Raw genomic sequence first — 24,608 nt, 5'->3', positions numbered from 1 at the left:
ATGGCCTAAGGCACCAAGGCCGACCCTTTAGATTGATATCCTGGTTATAGTATGCTTGTATGCTGTTATGATCTTTTAGATTGATATCCTGGTAGATAGGATGTTGTTATGCTATTATGATCTATTAGATCGGTAACCTGGTATGTAGGATGATGCTATGTTAGTGACCTGGTTAGGTTGGTATCCTGGTTATAGGATGTTGCTATGATTGATGATCTGATAGATCAGTATGACTATTATATATATGCTAGCATATGATGTTTATGTGCACATATTGTTTGATTGGGGGTTGGGTTGAGGCGGTCCTGCTTTGTGCTGAAGGCCAACATACCCATGGCGGTCCGGATAAAACGAAGGTCCTACAAGGGGGTTCAGTTAGGCCGAAGGCTCGACGAGCGGTCTGGATAGGTTGTAGGCCTTGCGAGGCGGTCCAGACATGCCGAAGGCTCGAAAAGCGGTCCAGATAGACTGAAGGCCAGCAAGGCGGTCTAGTCAGGCTGAAGGCTCATTATACATGATGTTTGCTGTTTGTATATGTTGTATGATATGGTTACATCGGTTTGGTGTTGGTATTTTGGGGGTAACTCACTAAGCCTTCGAGCTTACATTTAACGATTATTGTTTCAAGTACTTCTGATGATCGCGGGAAGGCAAAGGCGTGATCGTACACCTCCTTATGTTTTTATGATGTGATTTTGGGATTCTCTGACATTAAACCATTTTGAAAACATATTTGTAATAATTAACTATTTTTGAATGTTTTAAAAAGTTTAAATTGGCTTGAATTTTTGGATGTTACATTATAACAAAACCAAACCATCAAGGATCCATTTATAGAGGTTAAAATGAAATAAAACATCAACCAAAAAGTGTTTTAGAATGACAATCTTTGAAGCCTTTGTACCCACTTGGTTTTGGGGTGTTGATGAAGATAGAAAAAATTCAAGAGTAAAATTTCTCTATGTGTATCCACCATCAAGAGTAAGACACTTGTAATGCTATTTCGTTCTTGTAATACTTTGTTCTTTAAGCCTTTAAGTGCTTAACAAATAAGCAATAAAAAGGAAGACAAAAAGAGTACCAAAAGCCAAGCAACGAACTTCAAAAGTCAGAGAGTTTCTAGCCTAGAAACTCATGACATTTTGGAGAGAAAAGAGAAGGGAAAAACTAGCCAATTTTCATGCATGAAGCTCTCATTTTATATCCCAGGCAAGGTAAGGGATTTACCTTAAAATACTCTAAAGTAATGGTAGCCTTTAGAAGCATATGAGACATGTTATGGAGGTTGACAAGCAACCTCTCTTCTTTAAATAAAATTTTGGTCATGCCTCTTGAAAGAAGGAGAATACTTTCATTTTTATAAATTCAAAGTTTATAAAATATAAAACTTTGTCTTTAGGTAAAAGACTGATGAGTTAAAAACTCTTAGATCGTTTAGATCTTTCACAAGTGCGATAAAAGAATTCTAACAGTTTAAGAACAAATAAGAACAAACACAGACCATAATCAAATATCAGCTTATGATTCAAAACTGAGTCACGCCTCAGCAGAGCTCGATGAAGAACTTCCGCTGTAGAGGCGAGCTAGGGTTTACAGAATTGTAAATACGAAAAACAATCAAAGCGCTTCCTTCTAAGCCTGCATGCATGCAGCTTATATACTAAACCCTAATGTAAAATAATGCACGGCTGGACAGGCCCAATACCGACAACTAAACCAGGCTATGGACCGAGCCATTGACGCAATCCTCTAGACTCAACAATCTCCCCCTTTGCGTCAAATGAGGCGAGAGATTATTTCTTCTGAGCAGGTTTCACCGTCTTTATAACTTTGAACAGTTTAGGAATAATGGCGAGAAGAGTCTGTCGGAATAGAATGTACCACCTCAGCATGTTGACGAACAACTTTTTATCAGCAGCAGTGTTCTGGTCGCACCTTTGTATAATTTCCAGCATATGCTCGAGACAGGACGTCGAGAAAAGGTGTTTGTCAACAAGAGCGAACATACACTTTTGACCTTCGCCCCTGAGAAACATCACTGTGTGATACTTGGAATCAATCTTCCCCTTGATCATGGAATTAACATTGCCAGCTCTGCCCATCGGTTTGATCGTTGGTCACTTGTGTATGGCAGATGCAATTTCCTGGTCCATCTTCACTACCTCATGTATGTAGCAAACAAGCATACGCTTGACATGATCAATAATTAGCTGATACTCCTGAGGATTTGACAAAAGGATGTTGTTGAGGAGTATCCAGTCATGGGGGTTGAGGTTCGGTAGATCAGCAAGGGAAAAGTGGTGAACAGAGCCTTCGGTTCCTCTAGTCACTCTGAACTTGACATTAATGAATTTCCCTGCTGAATAGGGCTTCATCACCCTGACTGTGGTTATCTTCTTTAAACTCCATGTTTGGTATTGAGGTTGAGCAAACTCCAAGTAAAACTCTAACAGATCCCTATCTACCTTCGGGTCTGGAGATGGAATGGCAGCAGTGGAGTTGAAACAATGGAAGACGAATACCTTTCTAGTGATTGGCATATCGAACTGTGCATCCCTGGAGTTGTCAAGGCTGAATGACATTATTGGTTCGAGCCATAGAGCAGCTGGCTCGTCAATCGCACACCTCTGAAGCGATTCTTTAGTCCATTCAGGGAACATGACCTTTTTCTTTTCAAGGAGCTCCGCCTCCTTTCGCTTCTGTTCTAGCTCAGCCTTCTCCTTCAAAGATAATTATTCAGTTCGTTTTTCTGAAGAATCAATCTTTGGGACAGGCTTCCTGGGGATTTCAACATAGACATCATCTTCTTCGTTGTCGGTATCATCTTCACCGATTTTCTTCTTTTTCTTCTCCTTATTACTGATCGAAGCTTCATTACCCTTCGGTTCAGCAGCTGGCTTGGAGGTAGAGGAAGGAGGTTGATTTGTTTCTTGTTTTTCTTGCATCAACTCTTTTTCTCCCCCTTGTTGCGGTTGGACACCAGTCACCGGAACACCTTCGATACGGCTGAGGACGTCTAGTGCCGGTCGGAGGTTTTCTGCCAAATGCCTTCGGGTGGTGATAGTAACAAGGGGATCATGACCTTCAATTAGATGAAGAAGGATGGAGTGAATGTATGCACCAGAACTCCTTATTACCTCCCTCTCTGACTTGAGGTCATCAATCTCAGCATGAGTAGTTTCAGCTTGTGAGTTTGCAATTTAAGCTGATTTGTGCGTCTGGCAAGCTCATCCATAACACCGTTTTCCATAGCTAAGTCCGCTTGAAGTTGAGATAAGTGTTCGTTGACATTAGCATGGAACGCTTCATTCGCCTGTTAAATAGCAAGGCGTGCTGCTTCAACCTTCAAGCATTCAGACTGAAGAGTCTATTGAAGAGTTTCTATAGAAGAAGTAACTGTAGCAGCATTCTTGGCAGCAGCAGCCTGCAAAGAGTCTAAAAAGATGTGAGCCTGGGAAACTAGTTTATTGACTTTTGCGGTCGCTTCCTTGCACTCCTTTGTTGAGGCATCAACAGTACGAGAGGCCTGTTGACACTGAGAAGTGGAGGCTTCAATAGCCTTGGCTGCAATAGTTAAGGAGGCTGAATGTTCTGCAACAACTGATGAGAACAAGGCCTTTAATGCAGCATCTGAATAAGCCCCGGAGGAAGAGGAGGAAAGCAGTTTATCTAGCTTGTCGTTTACCGCTTTGAGATGACGTTTGGTGATAGGCTCATCGTCATCATCCTCAAACTGGACTCGATAAGGACTAAAGTATGTAGAGTCGAACTCCAAGTCCTCACCGCTCAAAATTGGAGTTGTTTCTATAGAAGGTGTGGGCGATAAGGGTTTAGAAGTAGTTGGAGGTTCGGTTGTAAAAGTAGGTTCAGTTACTGGTGGTATGGGAATGGTGAAGGTAGGTTTTGTAGTGGCGGTAGAGGTTGTATCTGTGAAAATGGGAGTGGGAATAGGTATTGAAGTGAAGGGTTGAGAAGTGGTTGTTTGAGAGATAGGAGGGATAGAAGCAGGAATTATAACAGGTGGAGGTGAAGGAGGCAAAGAACGAACTGGAATTTCTGGAGTAGGGGAGTGAGGTGGAGTGTCGCCTCGACCTGAAACCTCTTCATCAGAACTTTCGTTCTCAGAGTCTGAAGATGGAGCGTTCTTCTGCCTAGGAGGAACATATTCTGAATCCGAACTGCTTGAGGATTGAAGAATAAGTTTCCTAGCAGACTTTTTCTGCTTTTTAGGTTGAGGTGGAGAAGGAGCAGCTTTATCAGTTTTCCTCTTCTTGGGGGTCTGCCCCTTGGATGGTTTTGTTACAGGACCCTCCTTCCGTGATTCAGGTTTCTTGCCCCTTTTGGCTGGTTTATCAGCGTCTTCAATTGAACGAAGCATCACCGGCGTAAGTTCATGTGGACCAAAAACTTTACGCTTCATGTACTGCTGAAGTACGTTACTGGCTGCAAAGATACAACCGAGCATGGTTTCTGGAATTGAGCCGATGTACGAAAACTTTGTGGGCTCAGTGACGATGATCTTCGTCGTATGAAAGGTGGCGATGGAGGAAAGCAAGGAATCCACCATAATAGGGACACGATTGCTATCCATTACCCATTTGGTGATAATGGACCAGAAACGCCCACATGAAATTTCTGAGTGCTTTGACGAAGAGAGTAGACTTTGAACCAGCTGCTGCCAAATTATAGACCCATAGTCAAGGTTGAGCCCGTTGTACAACCCATACAACACCGTCATAAAGGCCTTGCTAGCACCGTCAGAACTAGCACTACGCTCAGATAAACCCTTGAACAAAAGAGTGAATAGGCCATTCCATTGAGGAGGAAGGCAGGACTTCTTGAACTTCGTGACGGTAGTTAGGTTTTCAGTATACCCCATCTGATAAAACATAGTAAACAGTTGACCAGTGGTAATGGAGTCAGGGTTTACCAGAGATGGATCTTGTGAGAGACCGATTAGGGCACATAATCGACTCTTGGAGATGGAGACTTTCTCATCGTGAAGCTCAAAGTGGACATGTTCATTGGCCTTGTCGTAGAACTCCGTAGAGTAGACATGAGATAAGAACGACATTGGCACAATTTCAACCTTTGTCAGTGCATCGACGAGTGGAGAGTATTTGAGACACTCTACCACATACAACATGTACGGATCATAAACGAAGGGAGTAAGATTGATGATTAGGTTTTGTTGGGGTTTTATTGTGAGTAGGGGTTGACAAACTGAGGTATCATGAACAGATGAAAATTCTGCCATTGTAGGAGCGTGAGAGTGATGATGAACAGTTGCAGAAAATAGGCGGGTTTCTTGGAGATCTTTTGGAAGTGATAAAGATTGAGAGAGCCCCTTTCCAAATCCTTTTATACATACAAGGAAGAGAGAGAAGAATCCGGTTGAAATCTTGGATTATCTCTAAAATCGCGCCTGAATTGATGTGTGAACAGTTGGCATGCCGAAGATGACGCAGGAGAGAGAAAAATGTTTCCCCCTTTTCACGCCTTTTCATAAAATCACCCTTTTCAAATCGCCAAACCGTTTGAATTTCTGATGAGTCAGCTACCTTTTCATCCCCATCGTTTCACCTGACGACTCTTGAGTTTTTGTGCCTTGATAATCTATGTAAAACTTAGAGTTTTGGAAAATTAAAAATTTTCGTGCAAAGAGTGTGAAAGATAAAGAAATAAAACAAATATTTTGGGATTATTTGTGATGTCGTTTTTAGACATAAACCAATTGATTCTGGGCAAAAATCACTTCCTTCAACGTCAAGAGAGACATTGAAGTGCTTGCTTGGTTTCCCATGAAATAACGATCAAAAACTTGTTAAGTAGTTTTGAAAGGCATCTTTTAAAGGTTAAAGGGGTGGTTTTCGCTTCAATTCATAATTTCGATACTTAAGATAAGATCAAAAGAGAATGAAGTACTTGTGAGATCATTGTGATCTGTTAAACAAGTAGGTGAGAAATAATTTGTTAGTGACGAGAGAATTTAAGAAATCTGAAAAAAAAAAAAAATAAACTGGATCTTTTAGGGTTAGAGAATCCTTGGTGAAAGGCAATCTCATAAAGACCACTCAAAAAGAAAAAGAGATTCCATTGGGTAACAAGTAAGATCTTGAATTTTTGAATTCACTGTCAATTCATTAGTGGTGTTGAATTTTGGGTTTCACTTAGTACATAGTAGCATGAGACTAAGATCATGAACACAGATTTTGTATAACCATAAACCTCAGTGGTTAAAACTGAGAGTCTTAGGGGTTATAGTGATGAAACGAAATATAATGGAGAAAGATGATGGAGATGGTATAAGAAACGAATGTACCTCTGCTTATTAAAGAAAAGATGGTCTAAGCAGACAACTCTAAACTCAGTGTGAGTAGAGTAAGGTAGCTCATGATTAGAGTGAACTTGATAGCCTGGATTGGGAAAACATGATTGGTGTAGATCATGTTATTAAGGCTTCACTCAGAATCAGTTGAGGCTTGAGTCTACATACAACAGCATGCTTCTAGGGACACCTAACTAAGAAAAAAAAATATTTACCTGCCGGAGATGCGTCATTGAGAGCCACACTTGGATAAAAAAAACGTTAGAAATATGGAAAATAGTAAAAACACAGAAAATATTTTTGGAGTTTTGTGAACATTGACCAGTTGAACGAAACGAAAAAAAAATATTTTTGGGATTTTAGAAATGGAAAGGAAGTAAATAAAAAAAATTTACAAAAGAATACATTTGAAATGCCTTTAAAAAAATAAGGAAGTTGAGAAGGACCAAACCCGAAATAGACCGAACGCTCGGTTCATTTTGGTTCATGGACCAACTTCACCCGAAATAGACCGAACCCGAAATAGACCGAACGCTCGGTTCATTTCGGTTTATATAGGTTCACTGTATTTCGCTTGTTACCTTTATGAGAGCGAAGACAATTTCGGTATTGAGTCGGTTTGCATCATTCCTAGGCCTTGTAAGATCTTATTGAAGCTTGCTTTAGGTAAAGCCTTTGTGAATATGTCTGCCAGTTGATCAGTCGTTCTGACGAAGTGAATTTCGACGTTGCCATCTTCGACGTGATCTTTGATGAAATGATATCTCAGTGCGATATGCTTAGTCTTCGAGTGTTGCACTGGATTGTAACAGATTCTGATTGCGCTTTCAGAGTCACAATACAAGGGGATTTTCTTCATGTTTAAGCCATAATCCCGGAGTTGACTCTGTATCCATACGACTTGAGATGTACAAGATGTTGCAGCAATGTATTCGGTTTCTGCAGTGGATAACGACACGCAAGTTTGTTTCTTGGATTGCCAACTTACTAATTTTCCATCCAAAAACTGACATCCTCCTGTGGTGCTTTTACGGTCTAATCCACAGTCACCTAGATCAGCATCTGAAAAGGCTTGCACGAAAAATCCGAAATTGGTTGGATACCATAGACCGAGAAAGGAGGTTCGCTTCAGATAGTGAAAGATGTTCTTCACTGCTTGAAGATGAGGTTCTCGAGGGTTGGCTTGAAATCTAGCACAATAACATATTGAGAACATGATATCAGGTCTACTAGCTGTAAGATACATCAAAGACCCGATCATCTGTCGGTAAAGTGTTGTATCAGCTTCTGGTTTCTCCAATGATGGTGTGAGTTTTGTTCCAAAAGCCATTGGTACTTTTACTTTGGAGTCTCCCGTCATTCCAAACTTGGTGAGCAAAGCCTTGGTATTTGCTTCCTGATTAATAAAAATGCCTTCGGGTCCCTGTCTAATGTTCAATCCAAGAAAGAAATGAATACGACCCATTGAGCTCATCTCAAACTTAGTTTCCATCAACTTTCGGAATTCAGCTGTTAAGCTAGGATTCGTGGAGCTAAAGATGATGTCATCAATGTAAATTTGGACTATCATAAGGTGGTTACCTTCTCGCTTACGAAAGAAATTGGGTCAACCGAAACTTGTTTGAATTTAGACATCTTTAAAAAACGAGTAAGAGTTTCATACCATGCTCTGGGAGCTTGTTTCAAGCCATAGACAACTATGTCGAGGATATAACAGTGATCATGATACTTCTCGTTTACAAATCCCGATGGTTGCTCAACATACACGGTTTCTTCAAGTTCACCGTTGAGGAAGGCACATTTGACGTCCATTTGGTAGACTTCAAAGTTCTTGTGAGCTGCGTACGCTAGAAAGATCCGAACAGATTCCAATCTAGCCACTAGAGCGAAGGTTTCTTCATAATCGATTCCCTCTTCCTGACAATATCCTTTGACCACCAACCTTGCTTTATTACGAATGACATTTCCTTTTTTGTCCATCTTGTTTCGGAATACCCATTTGAGATCGACAACCGAAGCATCCTTTGGTGTTGGAATAAGACGCCATACCTTGTTTCTTTCAAACTCATTTAACTCATCCTGCATGGCTTGAACCCAGTCTGAATGATCAAGAGCCGAATTAACAGTCTTTGGCTCGATTTTGGACACGAAAGAATTGAACATGCAGAACTCAACTTTTGAAAATAGAGCAGCCTGTTTCGCTTTGATTTAAGATCGTGTCAACACCTTTTCAGAGGATTCCCCAATAATTTGAGTCTGAGGATGATCTTTGGTCCCTTTCACTAGTGGAGGAAATTTTAGATCATAGATGGGATCGAATTCAACATTAATTTCTTCTTCGAGTTCAGACAAATTGTCATCTTCACTAACTGTTTTCTCCCCCTCGAAGAATGATTCTTGTTCAGGACCAGCATTTGTACCTCCTTCATTTGTTGGAGTTTCAGTGGAGGTGGATGTATTTGTTGATGAGTCCTCCCCTGGAAAGAAAAACCCTGATCATGATGAGGAGAAGAACCCTCCCCCTCGACAGTAGGATGGTCATCAGAAGGCTGGCTTCCAGCTGTATCTTTGGTTCCTTTGGATTGTTCATCAGCCATTTTTCTAGCAGCATCATCTATAACTTGTTTCAAATTGTCAACTTTGTTGTCTGCAGCTGTTGACTCTGAGTCAGTCGCTTTCTGAGGTTCATCAAACAAGAGCATGAATTGATCAAAAAGATTTGAGATTGAGACAGTAACCTGACCGTTCTTTGGAAATATGTATTGTGATGCATCTTCGGTTGCCCTTAACTTCTTAACATAACTATCATCAAAAGTGACATAGTATGTTTCTTCACTTTTCTTCGAGCGTTTATTGAGAACTCTATATGCCTTGGAGTTCAGGGAGTAGCCTAAGAAAATTCCTTCGTCCGCCTTAGCATCGAACTTGTTGCGATTCTCTTTGGAGTTGAAAATGAAGCACCTAGAACCGAACACATGAAAGAATTTCACGTTTGGTTTTCGGTTGTTCAGAATCTCGTAAGGAGTAATGGAGAATCGTTTATTTAAGTAAGATCGATTCTGAGTATAGCATGCAGCCGCAATTGCATCAGCCCAGAAGTATAATGGCAGGGGTGCGAAGCATAACATGGTGCGAACAGCTTCACACAAGGATCAATTTCTCCTTTCAACAATGCCGTTTTGTTGCAGTATAGGGGGCTGAGAAATTGTGAGTTGTCCCCTTTTCAGCAAGAAAACTTTCGAAATCTTTGTTTTTGAATTCCAGACCATTATCGCTCCTTATATTACGAACAATCTTTCTGAGTTATGTTTCTATCTGTTTAATGAAGAGCTTGAGCTTTGTTACAGCTTCTGACTTTTGCTTGAGAAAGAAGGTCCATGTGAACCTTGAGAAATCGTCTACTATTACCAGAATGTACTTGTTTCCTCCAATACTTTCGATGGACGATGGACCACATAAATCAATATGTAGTAATTCCAATGGTTCTATTACCTTAGTGTTGATAATAGAAGGATGGCTCTGCCGACTCTGCTTTCCCATTTCACATGCTGCACAAAGATGTTCTTTATCGAATTTCAGAACTGGCAGCCCTCGAACATGATCACCCAAAACTAATTTGTTGATGTCCTTGAAGTTCAGGTGAGAGAGCCTCGTGTGCCATAGCCAGCTTTCATCGGAGTGCCATAGCCAACTTTCATCGGAGTGAGCCTTCAGTGGATACATTTCTCCTTTTTGCTTGGATCTTAAAAGAACGTTACTTGACTTCTTCTCGACAATTTCTGAGCCTTCATCGTCGAAAGATACTTTCAACCCGGTACTAACCACCAGCTGTGATACACTTATGAGGTTGTGTTGGAGCCCTTCAACGTATGCTACCTTCCTTATGGAGAATTCGCCGTTAGTGATCATTTCGTAGCCTTTAATAGTTCCAAACGAGTTGTTGCCATACTTTATAATGTCGCCATCTTTTAGAGAGCGAAACTCCCTTAGTTCCTCCTTCCTTCCTGTCATGTGACGCGAGCAACCACTGTCGATGTACCATTCTTCGTCGAACTGCTCGTCACGTATAACCTGCGAAAAATTAAGCAGATTTGGGAACCCAAAGTTTCTTGGGTCCTTGTGAGCCTTTTACAGGACATGGTTTTGTAAGAGAAATATCAACCATATATGTACGTTTAACTAAAGTTGTTTCATCTTTTCTTTTAATGGTGAAAACTTTAATTTTTGTTGACTTAGAAGGACTAGTGTTTTTGACAGACGGACTAGGATTTTGAGATTTGGAATTAGGAGAGATGTTAGGTTTTAGGTTTTTGAGATCAGACTTGTAGGCTTGAGGACCAAAACTTTTCTTTCGGTTGGAGTTGGATGAGGGACCGAAACTCTCCTTTTGGTTGTTTAGGGATGAGGGACCGAAACTTCCCTTTCGGTTGTTTAGCGACGAGGGACCGAAACTTCCCTTTCGGTTGTAATTGGAAGATGAACCGAAACCGCCCTTTCAGTTGTTCAGCGATGAGGGACCGAAACTCTCCTTTCGATTGTTTAGGGATAAGGGACCGAAACTTCCCTTTCGGTTGTAGTTGGAATATGAACCGAAACTACCATTTCGGTTGTATTCACTTGAGGGACCGAAACTGCCCTTTCAGTTCCAATCTTTTGAAGGACCGAAACCGCTCTTTTGGTTCCTGTCATGACTGTGCTTCTGGTTCCCTGATTTTTCCACCAATTTTGACTTTCTTTCAATCCTTACAAAATCAGGATTTTGAGAGTTCCAGAATCGTTTTCTTTCGGAGAGATTCTTCTTGTATCTTACGTTTCGTTGATGCTTTCGTTCGGCGACCTGTTTGGGATTTCTATGAATGTTGGCCTTTCTTTTAGAAGCATGAGCACAACATTCACCCTTTGTTGAAGAGGTATCACTCGTGGTTTGTGTCGGTTCATCCACATAAGGTTTGGTTCCACTTGTGCTCGACACATCGTACTTTGTAGGGTCATTGAGTGGTTCAGGTATATATCTACCTTTCACTCTCCATGAGGTTTTCTGAGAGAGGCCCTTCGTCTCGTCTGCGTTGTCGATTGGGGCTGACCAAAAGTACTCATCACATCCACCAACATTGTCTTCTTCTACCATCGCTGTTAACTCTGCAGTTTGTTGTGGAGTGACCCCCGACATAGTATAAACTTGATTTGGGGTAGTTTGAACCTTTTGGTACACAACAACTTTAACTTTGAGAGATTTGGTCTTGTCGGTAGTGGAGCGAGCGTACTCAACAGAGTTTTTAGAAATGAGGTTCTTATTGGAGTTTGGTTCATTCTTGGCTAATTCGGAACAGTCTACCAAATCTTCTACAGAAATTTCACTCATATCATCGTCCTCATTAAGTTCAGATGTATTTTCAACATCAATTTTGTTATTTGAACTCAAGTTGGCATTCAATGAGTCAAATTTTTGTATAGTTTCGGCTCTCAGTTTCAATCTATCATTTTCATCAAGTAGATTTTTGAGCATGTCCTTGTGGTCCTTGGACGTTATGTAAGATTCAATTTTGTCCAGACGTATCTTATATGTTGGGGACACTTCATCAGAGGACACGACACTTTCACAGTTGTATGCTTCTGCATCGATTTCATCCTCCTTTAATTCAAGGAAAGGTAAAATCATACGATGAATTTTCTTCCCTATTTCACAATCAAGATGCAACTGAGTAATGTTAAAATAAAGTCTCTTAGCAATTAAACAAAAAACGTTTCTTTGTTTGAGAAGTTTAAGATTGTCTCTTTGCAAATAAATCGAATCATGTTTTGATCTAATTAATTCTTTTTCCTTTTGCTCGATCCATATTCTTCGTTCCTCACTCTTTGAAGAAATCCTGCTGATTTGATCAATTAGGTTAGAATTTGTGACACGGGTTTGGGTAAGACTGCTACTTATGCTAGAGAATTTTGACTTCAAATTATTTAATTCCTTTTCATAATTATTAGCAGGTAATTTTAGAGAAGCAAGAATATCTTGTACCTTTTTGATCAACTCATCGCATTCATTGATCTGAGCACTGACAGGCTTGGCAGCGAAGCATCTGTCCTCTCGCTCTCTTTCTTCTTCAACTCCCCCATCAGTTGTGTATCCTCTCATTTGGGACACACCCTCAGTCACTGCAAAGCATCTTCCCATTGACTGCTCTGCTTTTGCCATCGTAGCCTTTCCGTGAGTAGGCTTCCTGACTTCATCATCCTCCAAATCTGTGGACCAGACTTCCACACCTCCAAACTCATCACTGTTGGTTGAACCCTGCACGATTAAAGCATTCATAGTAGAGTTATTAACAAAAAACTTTCTTTTCTTTATCTCCTCCAATCTTCTCAGGAGGCTCGCTTCCTCATCATCTTTGCCTGTCTTCTCTTCTTTCTTTCTCAACATGCAGTCTTTGGCGAAATGATTTTTGCCTCCACAGTAATGACAATCAAAACCTGAGTCTCCTCCAGTCTTAGTCTCCTTCTTCGACTCTTCGGACTTTGATCCCAGCTTCGGTTCCTCCTTGACCCTTTCGGCGCTATAACTTCCCTGCCAATTTCGGTTTTTGTTGGTTGGGAATTTCTTCTTGATGAATTTTCTTGGGTTTGACACCATCATTGCATATTCCTCGCCGGTTAGATCAAAATCAACAAGATCTAATTCTTCTTCTTCTTCGATCGAACTCTTTCCTTTAGAGACAAGAGCTAGAGAACCAAGACCCGAAACAACATTCGTTTCCTTCGATAAGACATTCTCATGGGATTTTAAGATACCCACAAGCTTTGCCAAAGAGTATGACTTGAACTGTTCATGAGCTTTGACAGTTGACACAACAACTATCCATTCAGGTCTGAGACCATTCATGAAAGTGACCTTTTGTTCAATCACCTTTCTTTCAATACCATGCTTTATCATCTTGCTCAAAAGATGATTGAAACGATCGAAAGTTTGGATCAGCTTTTCTTCGGGCTTTTGCTTAAAATCACCAAACTCTGATAACAGGAGAGTTTGGATAGAGTGTTCCAGATCTTCATCTGTGGAATATAATTCCTTCAATCTATCCCAGATCTCCTTGGCTGTAGTACAGGAACTAACCAAACGAAATGTATCTGATTGCAGTGCAAACCTTATCATCCTTAGAGCTTTTATGTTGGACTGAAACTTCTCCTTTTCATCCTGAGGAATGTCTTTGACGTCATTAACGAGTTGATTGTATTCCTTCTGCGTTTTAACAATCTTTGACGTGCTGGAATGAGCGAATGGGCCTGAAGTGATTGCTTCCCAGATTAGATACCCATTGTCCTCCGATCCAATCACGTAGTCTTCAAAGTGATGCGTCCAGATTTCGTAGTCTTGCGTATACAAGATTGGTATTCTTGTTGTAGACCCTATGTTGTTGGAGATATTGATCGGATTGGTTTGAGAATCGTCCATAGACATGATGAATACTTTTGATCGAAAACCTGTAAAAGATTAGACTTGTAAATTTTCAATCAGGGTTGGATTAACAATTAATGAGATACGTCAATAAAGAGTGACGGCTCAATAAATATCAATCAATGCGGAATAAGAACCCTACGAACTTCTTCGACAAACTGCATACTGCATCGGACCGAAGTCCGGAGCACATAACGCAAAAACATGCTTGAATCACAAAGACATCAAGCACATTGAACTACTGCACCGGACCGAAGTCCGGAACTACTGCTGACTAAACGGGCCAACATTGTGGCCGTAGACCCATTCCTACTTGAAGGAAAACTCACCTCACACTGCTGAAGTCTCGTAGACACAATCCCACACTGCTAAAATCCCGCAGAGTCAACCCCAGCTGCTGGATGACAGATTCCCGAACTGTCAACACCAAAACAACACCCAATTAATAATTGGGTCCCAACACATAATCATAATACATACTTTGGATAATTACTACATTACCCCAAACTTGGCTTTATGTAAGCCCAAGGCCCAATCTATAGGCCCAAAATCAACTAGGAAACCAAAGCCCAACATATGGCCCAATTTTCCAAATTAGGCCTAAGCCTATACATGGTCTTATTCTAAGGCCCAACATCATATAATCATTAAGGCCCAAACTGTGGCCCATCTATGGCCCAATTTTCCAAATTATTACCCTAGGCCAATTAAATTATTTTAGTCCATATGATTATTCTTGGATGGACCATTAATAATCCAATCATCAAGGCCCAACATAAAGGCCCAACAATAAACCCAAATGAAGTTAGGGTTTCACATAAAATACCGATTAGGGTTAAGTTTCCTACTTAACCCATTAAGGACTTAATCCATTAAGTCCAATATTGCTTAGATTAATTTCTGCCAGTTATTATTATTTAATATTCCAAGTTATTAAACAATTTCAGTGTGTGTTCCGATTAATTCCCCAAATTAGGGTTTTATTGTAGTTAGGGTTTTCTAACCCAACTACTAGCCCATTTATCAGTTTGTTGGGCTTTTAGGTCAACTAGGCTTTATTAGGCCTATTAGGCCCACTAGAATATCATTAAGCCCAATATGGTTTTCCTTAGGCCCATTAGGCTTCATTGGGCCCATTATGACTTACAAGGCCCATTAGGGTTTCAAGCACCCCCAAACGAATCAATTCACAAGGCAAGCACACTACCACCCGACACGGCGGCCGGTGGCGTCAGCCACCACCCTAAGGTGGTTTTTCAATTTCCTTTCATTATTTTTCTTTCCGGTTACATTTACAATGCTAAACCTCAAAATAAACACACACACTAGACAGCATAAACACACACACACACACACAACCACCCTATGGTGGTCGGTGGTGGCGGTGGTGGGTTTTCTAAGGATTCTAATCAAGCAACACCCGAGGAGAATGGCTTCATCTACAATAAACGCACCCATAGCACCATTGCACACCCACAGACGGCACATGGCGGCAGCAAAGGATTTTTATGATGGCAACGGCGGCGGAACGGCGACAACAACCAGTAATACCGAGTCTTCCTTCCAGTTGCCGAGGATTCTAGCTTATTCATTACCACACAGCAGCGAGTTCGACCCATCGTATTCCCCCGGTGGTAGTCCCGGTCGCTCACAGTGTCAATGGTAACAGAATATGGTGATGACGGTGGCGTAGAATCGAAGGTAACGACAACAGCAGGTTCGTGGTGGCGACTTCGGTGGTCGACGGACTCAGTAGTGGTTCCCGGCATCTACAGCGGATCGGAGGGGAGGTGGTCCGATGACCTCGCTACAATAGAAGAACTGGGAGAAAGGGTTACGACTCCGACTTGCGAACAACGGAGGCAGTCGGCGACTCTTCATTGGTTTGATGCCGCTCATGGCTTTTCGTCACAAACCATGGTTGCACCGATGATTGGCTTCGCTTGGTCGGCACCGGTGGCTAGCAGACGATGGTCAGAAACGAAAGAGACGGGAGTGTCATCGACTGGACGACCATGGTGAGGGTGGCGCTGAAAGCATTGCTTAGGGTTAGGGTTTTTTTTTTCCAATATAGTTAGCTCTCTCTCTCTCTCTCTCTCTATATATATATATATATATATATATATATATATATATATATATATATATATATATGTATATATATATATATATATATGTATATATATATATATATATATATATATATATATATATATATATATATATATATATATATAGATGCATGAGGGGAGGTGACGGGTATAACCCGTGTTTCACAAACTTACATCCATTTTAACAAGATCGACCCCTCCCCACCCAAATGTTTTCCATTTTAGATCCAAATCTTACCTTTTAGCCCCTAACTCCATAATTTCCTTTCAGTTTAAGTCCAAAACTTACCAAATAGCCCTCCAGTTGAGAATATTTTGCAAAGCAACCCAACAATTACCTTTTTAACCCATGCCTTCAATATTCTTTACAAATCAAGCCCAAAACTTACACTTTATTAATTTATTTAAATAAACGGGCATTACAACTCTCCCCCACTTAAATTAGATTTCGTCCTCGAAATCATTCATTACCATTCCCTACTCGCCCAACCACTCTTGTATCATGGTCACCAACTTGGGCACACCCTAGCCTTCCTAGGGTAGCCTTGGTCAGTCTTCGCAGAGACCTAAAATCCGCAGGTGAACGAATTCCTCTCCACAAGATCACATCTACTTCGTCTAAAATTTGCTGCCTTGAGATAGTCTGATTCCCTGACAGACCACTCATAATGGATCATTATTGTTGAATCCAGCCCGTTTACCCTGCAACTGATTACTCAACTTCTGATCACTCGCGGTTGCCACTATAAACAGGGTCACAGACCCAATTATCCATGCTGGTCGCTTATACTTGGCTAAGGCTCAGGTAATCCCATTGCGATTGATTTAGCTTAACCCAAGCGATCTGTTATTCCATCCGTACTCTTAACCAAAAACACCAATATTAATACTACCCAAACACTAGAACCGCCCGAACACTGAACTTCCTGAAGTAGTATGCTGCTACATGGCTGCTTCCCAAAATCTACCGAGACCTTCCTGGTCTCAATTCACCTATCTGTCATCTGAAATATCAGGTTCCGGCCTGGCTACGGAGCCAAAGGATCCTTACTTAGTCATCTCACACGACTCCTGAACGAAATCCCTCTCTGGAACTAGTTACCACTAGTTATCATGCCACTGTGGCTCTAATAACCTCCCGATCCAACCGATCAGGTCCATACGTCGAATTCTGAAAACACCAAATCCGAGGCTAAAACTGATTGCTACGTGACCAATGGTAGCCTTATATCACAACGAACTTAAGCAGTCCATTGCTTCCTTGATCTACTAACTATAGGGGCGTCCCAACTGTTGTATCGCTGGCTCAACCAGATCTAATCCATTTGGGTAATCCCGAAATCTAATCCGTGGATTTCCATATCCTCACTGCTGCAACCGAACTGAAGGGTACTATTGTTCCTTCTGCGTCCTAACAACGCACTCATGTTATCTACCAACCTAGTGAATGCTACGGCTACACCCGCAGACTTACCACACTCTATTGCTATCTAGCTGCTAGTGAATGCTACGGCTACACCCACAGACTTACATCACTTCCCATGCTAACTGACCACTAGTAAATGCTACGCTACCCTCGTAGTCTTACAACACTTCATACTAATGGTCCAATAGTGAATGATACGGCTACCCCCATAGTCTTACAACACTTTCCAAACTGGGTTGAACACGCACTCGACCTAACACACCACTAAACTTGAGTCCTAACCGGAACTTCAACCTGGTTCCCGAAACCTGCTATCACGTGACGATACTGTATCAGTACCATACCCATGCTCATGATCAAAGCATCACAATAATCCATTAAATCATCTACACCCTCTGGCAAGGTGAGAATCGGTGCCTCGCACAACCTCTGTCTGAGAGTCTCGAAGGATGCCTGCTCAGGCCCCCAACAAAAGGCCACCGACTTCTTGGTCAGTTGGGTCAAAGGAACCGCAATCTTGAAGAAATCCCACATAAATCTCCGGTAATAACCTGCTAGACCCAGGAAACTCCGAATCTCAGATGGAGACCTCGGAATCTCCCGCTACATCACAACCTCTATCTTGGCCGTATAGACTAGTATACCCTTCTGGTTGACAAGGTGCCCAAGAGATTGCACCCTGCGCAACCAGAACTCACATTTGGAGAACTTTATAAAAAGTATCTCCCCCACTTAGATTCAACTAAGTCTTCATAGCACGTAGGAATTGAAGGATTCCTAATCCTTCTCGCTTTCTAGTATCCCACTGATGACAACCTGTGCTTACCAATGCTAGCGATTAATCACCGGTTAAACCTTAAGATCGCCCATACTCGGAAATCTTGATGAGTAATCTTGAATTCTGGTCCAGTCTGACACCTCAATCCACCTCCCAGGCTGACAACTAGAGGCTCTAATCTTCACTGCCCAAAAGTAGCAACCACCAGCAACGTCAACAACACCGAGATGGTTTTAGCTATGAAGCAAGAGGAGGCAACCACTGATCCCACTAACGTCGCAGGTACATTTCTTTTCGACAATTCTTATGCCCGCATCATTTTAGAATTTGGTGTCAAGAAAATTTTATTAGTCATTCATTCAAATATCTTGTAAACATCGTCCTCGTCTAATAACCGAAACATTTACCGTCAAGATGGTTACCGGTGAGAATGAGTGCACTAACGACTTATCCCTAAGTTGTATCCTTACCTCGAGTAATCATTCTTTCCTCTTTGACCTGATGTTAGTTTCAATAAAGAGCTTTGATGTTATCTTTGGCATGTATCGATTGAGTCCTGATCGTACTGATATACTTTGTTATGAAAAAGCTATTCGTCTCAATCTCCCCTCTGATCGGACCTTCATGATAAATGGTAACAAGCTTAGCTCAAATCTTCGCATCATTCCCTGCATCAAAGCTCAAAAGCTTCTGCGAAAAGAGTGTCAGGTATTCCTAGTCCATGTAATCAGTGAGAAACAAGAAGTTAAAGACCCCGAGAGCGTCTCCGAAGACTGTAATAGTCTTGATGTCTTCCCGAGGAGCTTCCGAGAACTCCTCCCGAACATCAAGTCGAATCTCGTATCGATTCAATCCCTGGAACTACCCCCATAACCAATTCTCTATATCGCTTCACTCCAACAGAAATGCAGGAGTAAAACCAGTCGGCTTAATGAGTTGATCGTCAAAACCGATATTCTCTTTCCCGAATAGATGACTTATTCGATAAATTTCAGGAAGTCAGCTACTCCTCGAAGATAGACCTTAGGTCAAGACACCATCAGCTACGAGTTCATGAGAGTGATGTTTCCAAGTCCGTATTCAGGACTCGATATGATCACTATAAGTTCGTAGTGGTACCTTTCAGTTAAATCATTTTCCTAGTTATGTAGTAGGCGATGAAGACATACGTGTGGATCCTCCTAAGATCGAAACAATAGAAAAATTGGTCGGCACCGAAGACACCCATAGAAAAACCTGTCAATTCTTGGGTTTCGCCGGCTATTATTGCACCCATCCAGAAAATTATTCCGAAATCATCAAACCCTTAAACCACTCCGACACAGAAAGGTATACCCTTTTCGTTGGAGTGAAAAGCAAGATACACCATTTCACACATTAAAGTAAGACTTATGCATCACACCTATCTTGTCCCTGCCAGAATAGACAGAGGACTTCATTGTCCTTTGCAGTACATCCAATCAGAGTTTAGACTATGTGCTTAGACAGGAAGGAAAAGTTATCGTTCACGCTTTGAGACAAACAAAAGTCACACGAAATTAACTACACAACTCACGACTTGGAATTTGGAGCAGCAGTTCCTGCACTAAAGAATGAGAGACATAATCTCAATGGAATCGAGCACGCAAATTTCACAGACCATAAGAGACTACAACATATCTTCGATCAGAAATACATAAACATGAGGTGCCCTTAGCCTAAAGGAAAACTTAAACAGCAAGACTAAGACATTGGCAATGACCACCTGTCCCCGTTTACTCGCTCAGACCTGAGAAGCCTAGTCAGAAGCCCTCGGGACTGCTCCAACAGCCCAGATACCCAAATGATAATGGTAGATAACTAACATGAAAATTCACCATCACGTTACCCACTTTTCCCGAACGTATACGCTACCATTTGGGATAATTGTCAATCCCTCGATAAAAATCCGTTCAATTCCTTCCAATCAGAGAATCATTCATGATGAAAATACTCACGTGAACCCACATCCAAGAAGTAGTCTGACTGCATAGTATACCTGCGTCCATTATCTTTTGGCTGAGATGGCAGATTTACCTCAAGGTTTTGGCAAGTCCCTCCAGAAAACTCACGGAACCAAGCTGGACATGAGTACAACTTACCATCCTCAGACAATTGGACAGAGTGAGAAAGTTATTCAGGTCATGGAAAACATGTTGGGAGCATGTGTCATAAACTACCGAGCAACTTGAGATACCCTTTTACCTTTGATCGAGCCCTCGTATAACAACATTTATCGTACCAGTATCCAGACTGCACCAATTGAAACCCTCCTCAGTTAAAAGTACAGATTCTCTTGTGTTGGGCCGAGATAGGAGTCACAGTTAGCCAAGGGTCGATTCCCCGGTAGTACCCTCACTGGTTCTGAAATCATCCGCGAAACCATCGAGAAGATCACCCAGATCCGAGAACGATTGAAAGCTTCACTAGATCGATAGAAGAGTTACGCAGATATACAACGGAAACTTCTGAAATTCCAGGCTGGAGATCGTGTCCTGTTAATGGTCTCACCCTGGAAAGACATGCTACACTTTGGAAAGCATGGAAAACTTAACTCGTGATACATTAGACCCTTCGAGATTCCCGTTAGGATTGATTCCATAGCCTTCAAACTCCGAGTACCTTCAGTACTTAGCAACGTTCATCCTGTACCTTGCACCTCTATTCTTAATGAATACCTGTCTGATAAAACCATAGAAATCTATCCTGATGTGACCAAGAACCACGATATACCTAAACTATCCGGACAAACAAACTAAGATCATAAACCAAGTAATCAAACGTATGAAACCAAGCTGTATCCCGATAGTGAAGGTTCGCTGGAATGACATGCGGAGACCTAAAATCACTTGGGATCGTGGAAGATTCGATGTAGTAAATACATCCGCACCTTTATCCATAATTTGTACCTTAATCTTTCAATTTTGGGACGAAATTCCCTCTAACGGGGGGATAATGTAACAACCCGAAATTTGTTCCCTCGCCGTAACCGTTTCGTCAATAAAACTCGCCGGTAGCAAATTGTTCCAAGTTCGTTTTTTGTTAGGTCAATTAATTTAAGACTTTTATTTTGACCTTGTAAGTACCCAAACACATTAGAAACACAAGTAAACACCTCAAACTAATAATTAGAAAAATTTTAGTTTTGACCATATCGAGTTACGACAACTTAATCGGGTGCAACCCAAATCCTCGGTTTACGCCGGTATCGGGTAGAATTCCACCGTGTCTCAATTCCAAACCATATTTAAAGTTGTTTAAGCCTCATTTGAAGCCTTTTCACTCTCTCTCTCTCTAACCTCTCTCCTCAACTCAAACTTGTTGATCCAAAATCACTCATTTCAAGCTTCAAAACACCAAGGTAACTATCCTAGCTCCTAGTATAACACATTTAGCCTTCAAATTCGAGTTTAATTCATGGATTAGGACCATTATCATGAGTTTACGGCCCTAGAACAGTTCTAGGTCGTGAACCCATATAAAAGGGGTTTTTGAGCCATAAAACCCTTCCAAACCTCATTTGGAGCTTAGATATGACTTAGGGAATTACCAAATCGGACTTAGAATGCCTTAAACTTAATTTTTGAGGAGTAAACATGAGTTTACAGCCCAAGAACATGCTTGGGCTGTAAACTCATTATCTTGAAGAGTAAACTCATTTTCAAGTGTTTAAATGCCACTTAAACACACCCTTAGCCTTGGAATAAATCCTAGAACCAACCACAATTGATTTGGGGACCTTAAACATGATAAAAACCCTTCATTTGAGAGTTTACGGCCATAACCACCCAAGAATAGGTCTCAGGGCCGTAAACTCCTAAACATAAGTCAATTGGTGCCCAAAATTCATCCTATGGCTTGTAAAAATTGTTTGAATCACATGTGATTGTCCTAGCATCACCAAAATATATAAGGAATGTATGTGGGGGATTTTACGGCTGTAAACTCCTAGTTTACTGCCATAAACTCCAATAAATGGTCCATTGTGAGTTAAATTCCTTTTCCAATGCATTAGACTCAAACCTAGATTTAATCCCCAAGTGTTTTAAAGCCATTTTGCACCATAAACCTCCCATCCATGAGTTCACGGCCGTGAACTCATGTGAATATGGTGTTTAGGGCTGAAAACTCTTATAAGACTTTACTCTTGAAGAGTAAACTCCATTCCTAAGCCATACAAGTCCTTAGATGTCACCCGGGTCACTCCAAACACTTGATTTGAAGTGTTTTCGCGTCTTGGAGTATTTAACCGTATCTAATTAGTGAATTAAAATCTAATTAGATATATTTGTGTATTATTTAATATTACATAGGAACCTCGCACGTATTCAAGCCTCGATTCGACGTTTAGCATCCTAGTCGACACATTCCGCGTCCGGTGAGTTCATACCCCTACCCTTTTTCAATGGTTATTCAATGTTTTCAGGGGGGAATACAAGCAAAAGTACAAGAATATGTTGTGCTCAAACATTTTTATTTCATTTGAAATGTTTCATATTTCACTTGCTTTTAACAATTGAAACCGTATTAACCAACTGTTTGACTCGCAGAATCAGTTACAAACCGATTTCATATCTTATTATATAATTTTATATTATATATTTCACAAGTGCTTTTTACCATAATATTATTGTTAAAAGCATTAGATTAGCTCATATGTTTTTGTCCTCGGTAACACTTCAGAGAGATACGCAAGTGGAGGATCATCTTTATAAATAGAATATATATACAGGATTTCCGCATTATTACTTGTAGATTTGTTATTCCTATAAATTGGAGACACGTCCTCGGAGAACACTCCACAGAGATACGTGAGTGGAGGACCGCCTCTGTAACCAGAATCTCTTAGATAGGGAGCGTGACTTGAGTGTATAGATCTATACGTAGCTGACTACCCCACACCTGGCTGCTAGCTACAACCGAACCGAAAGGTTCAAGGGTGACGAAAGTCATAAAATGATTTGGACTTCTTATTGCCATATCTAGTCTATCGTATGGTTATGGAACTCGCAATTTGGATAACAAAAATTTACTTGTTAGTAATAATGGATATAGTAAATTAATAATCTTTGAAATTAGTTTACTATGATGATAGTTTTATATACGTGTTAAAACTAACCTACACTTAACAAGGATAACCAGGTTTTCAGTATACATCGTTTACATTACATTTCGGATTGGTAACCAACTTCTTAGGAAAATATAGGATTTTCCTGGGATAACATCTGTACATAACCAGAAATGTGTAACAATTCATATAACTAAACTTTACATTTCACAAGGGCAATTATGTTTTAAGTGTACATCTTTTACATTACATTTTGGATTTGATAATCAACTTTTAAGAAAATATGGGATTTTCTTGGATAACCACTTTTTTCAGAAAACTAAAGGAATCTTGTTCATTTTCATAAAACAAATCGCTTATGAACTCACCAGCTGTATGCTGATTTTTAAACTGCTTGTATTCTCAGGTTCTCCTTAGACAGGTATCCCGCGTTCTTTTGTAGAAGACGGAGCGTATGGAGTCACGTCTTTCTTTTGTTAAAACTTATGTATCTATGAAACTTGTATCACTTTACTTTTAATCAAATGTAATGAACTCTATGTAATGTAATGTTTTGTGTTTACTTCGCTTACTATGTACATTGGTTATGATACACAACGTGGAGTCCGCCCCGGAAATGTTTCCGCCTTCGGTTTTCGGGGTGTGACATCATCTAACATTTAATAAATCCATGATTCGAGTGTCTCAAAAGGTCATAGTAAATGTATCAAATCAAACTAATGTCAATATCATATCAAACATCTGAACAAACTCCCAGGATAAAACTTTGGTGTGTGCCATGCCATCATCCCAGCTCTTCCCCTTGCTAGCGGAAGTACCTGAAACCAAAACTGAAACTGTAAGCACGAAACTTAGTGAGCTACCCCAAACTACCACATACCATAGAATAAGATATAAACACATATTGGGCCTTTCCCACTGCATCAGATCGAAGTTCGGAAACTGCATCAGACCGAAGTCGGAAACTAACCAGGACCTTGCCCTCTGCATCGGACCGAAGTCCGGAACTAACCAAGGTCTTACCCTCTGCATCGGACCGAAGTCCGGAAACTAACTAGGGCCTTGCCCTCTGCATCGGACCGAAGTCCGGAAACTGCATCGGACCGAAGTCTGGAACTAACCAGGGCTTACCCTCAGCATCGGACCGAATTCCGAGAACTACATCGGACCGAGATGTTGCCTTAGGGTTTGGAGTTTATGGCCCAAATGGTATTTCGGGAGATTCTAGGAGAGAGGATGCCCTAGGGTTTATTGTACAACAATAGAGTTCCCCAAACTTCAAAAGTTTAGAGTTTACGGCCCAAATGCTATTTGGACCGTAAACCCTAGTGACTATATATATGGCACTTAGCAATTTTTCACACTTTTTCACCATTTCAAAGTTAGAACTCAAATCCTCTCAAGAAGCATCCGACTTTTCCTCCTATATCTT

At 40.9% G+C, this 24,608-nt stretch overlaps 1 long non-coding RNA gene across 1 annotated transcript in view; it reads left to right on the top strand.

The window, feature by feature from the left end:
* The window catches only part of LOC128128127 (uncharacterized), a 36,531-nt gene extending 12,806 nt beyond the window's left edge, over positions 1 to 23,725 (top strand). Inside the window, exon 2 of the long non-coding RNA XR_008225764.1 lies at positions 23,583 to 23,725. This is a non-coding gene — a long non-coding RNA (uncharacterized LOC128128127). The remainder of the gene's footprint in view (positions 1 to 23,582) is intronic.
* The last annotated feature ends 883 nt before the right edge of the window (positions 23,726 to 24,608 follow it).

This window comes from Lactuca sativa, chromosome 8, assembly GCF_002870075.4.
Source record: "Lactuca sativa cultivar Salinas chromosome 8, Lsat_Salinas_v11, whole genome shotgun sequence".
Taxonomy (NCBI): domain Eukaryota; kingdom Viridiplantae; phylum Streptophyta; class Magnoliopsida; order Asterales; family Asteraceae; genus Lactuca; species Lactuca sativa.
Note: the sequence above shows the minus strand (reverse complement) of the source record. Positions and strands in the feature narration are given on the sequence as shown.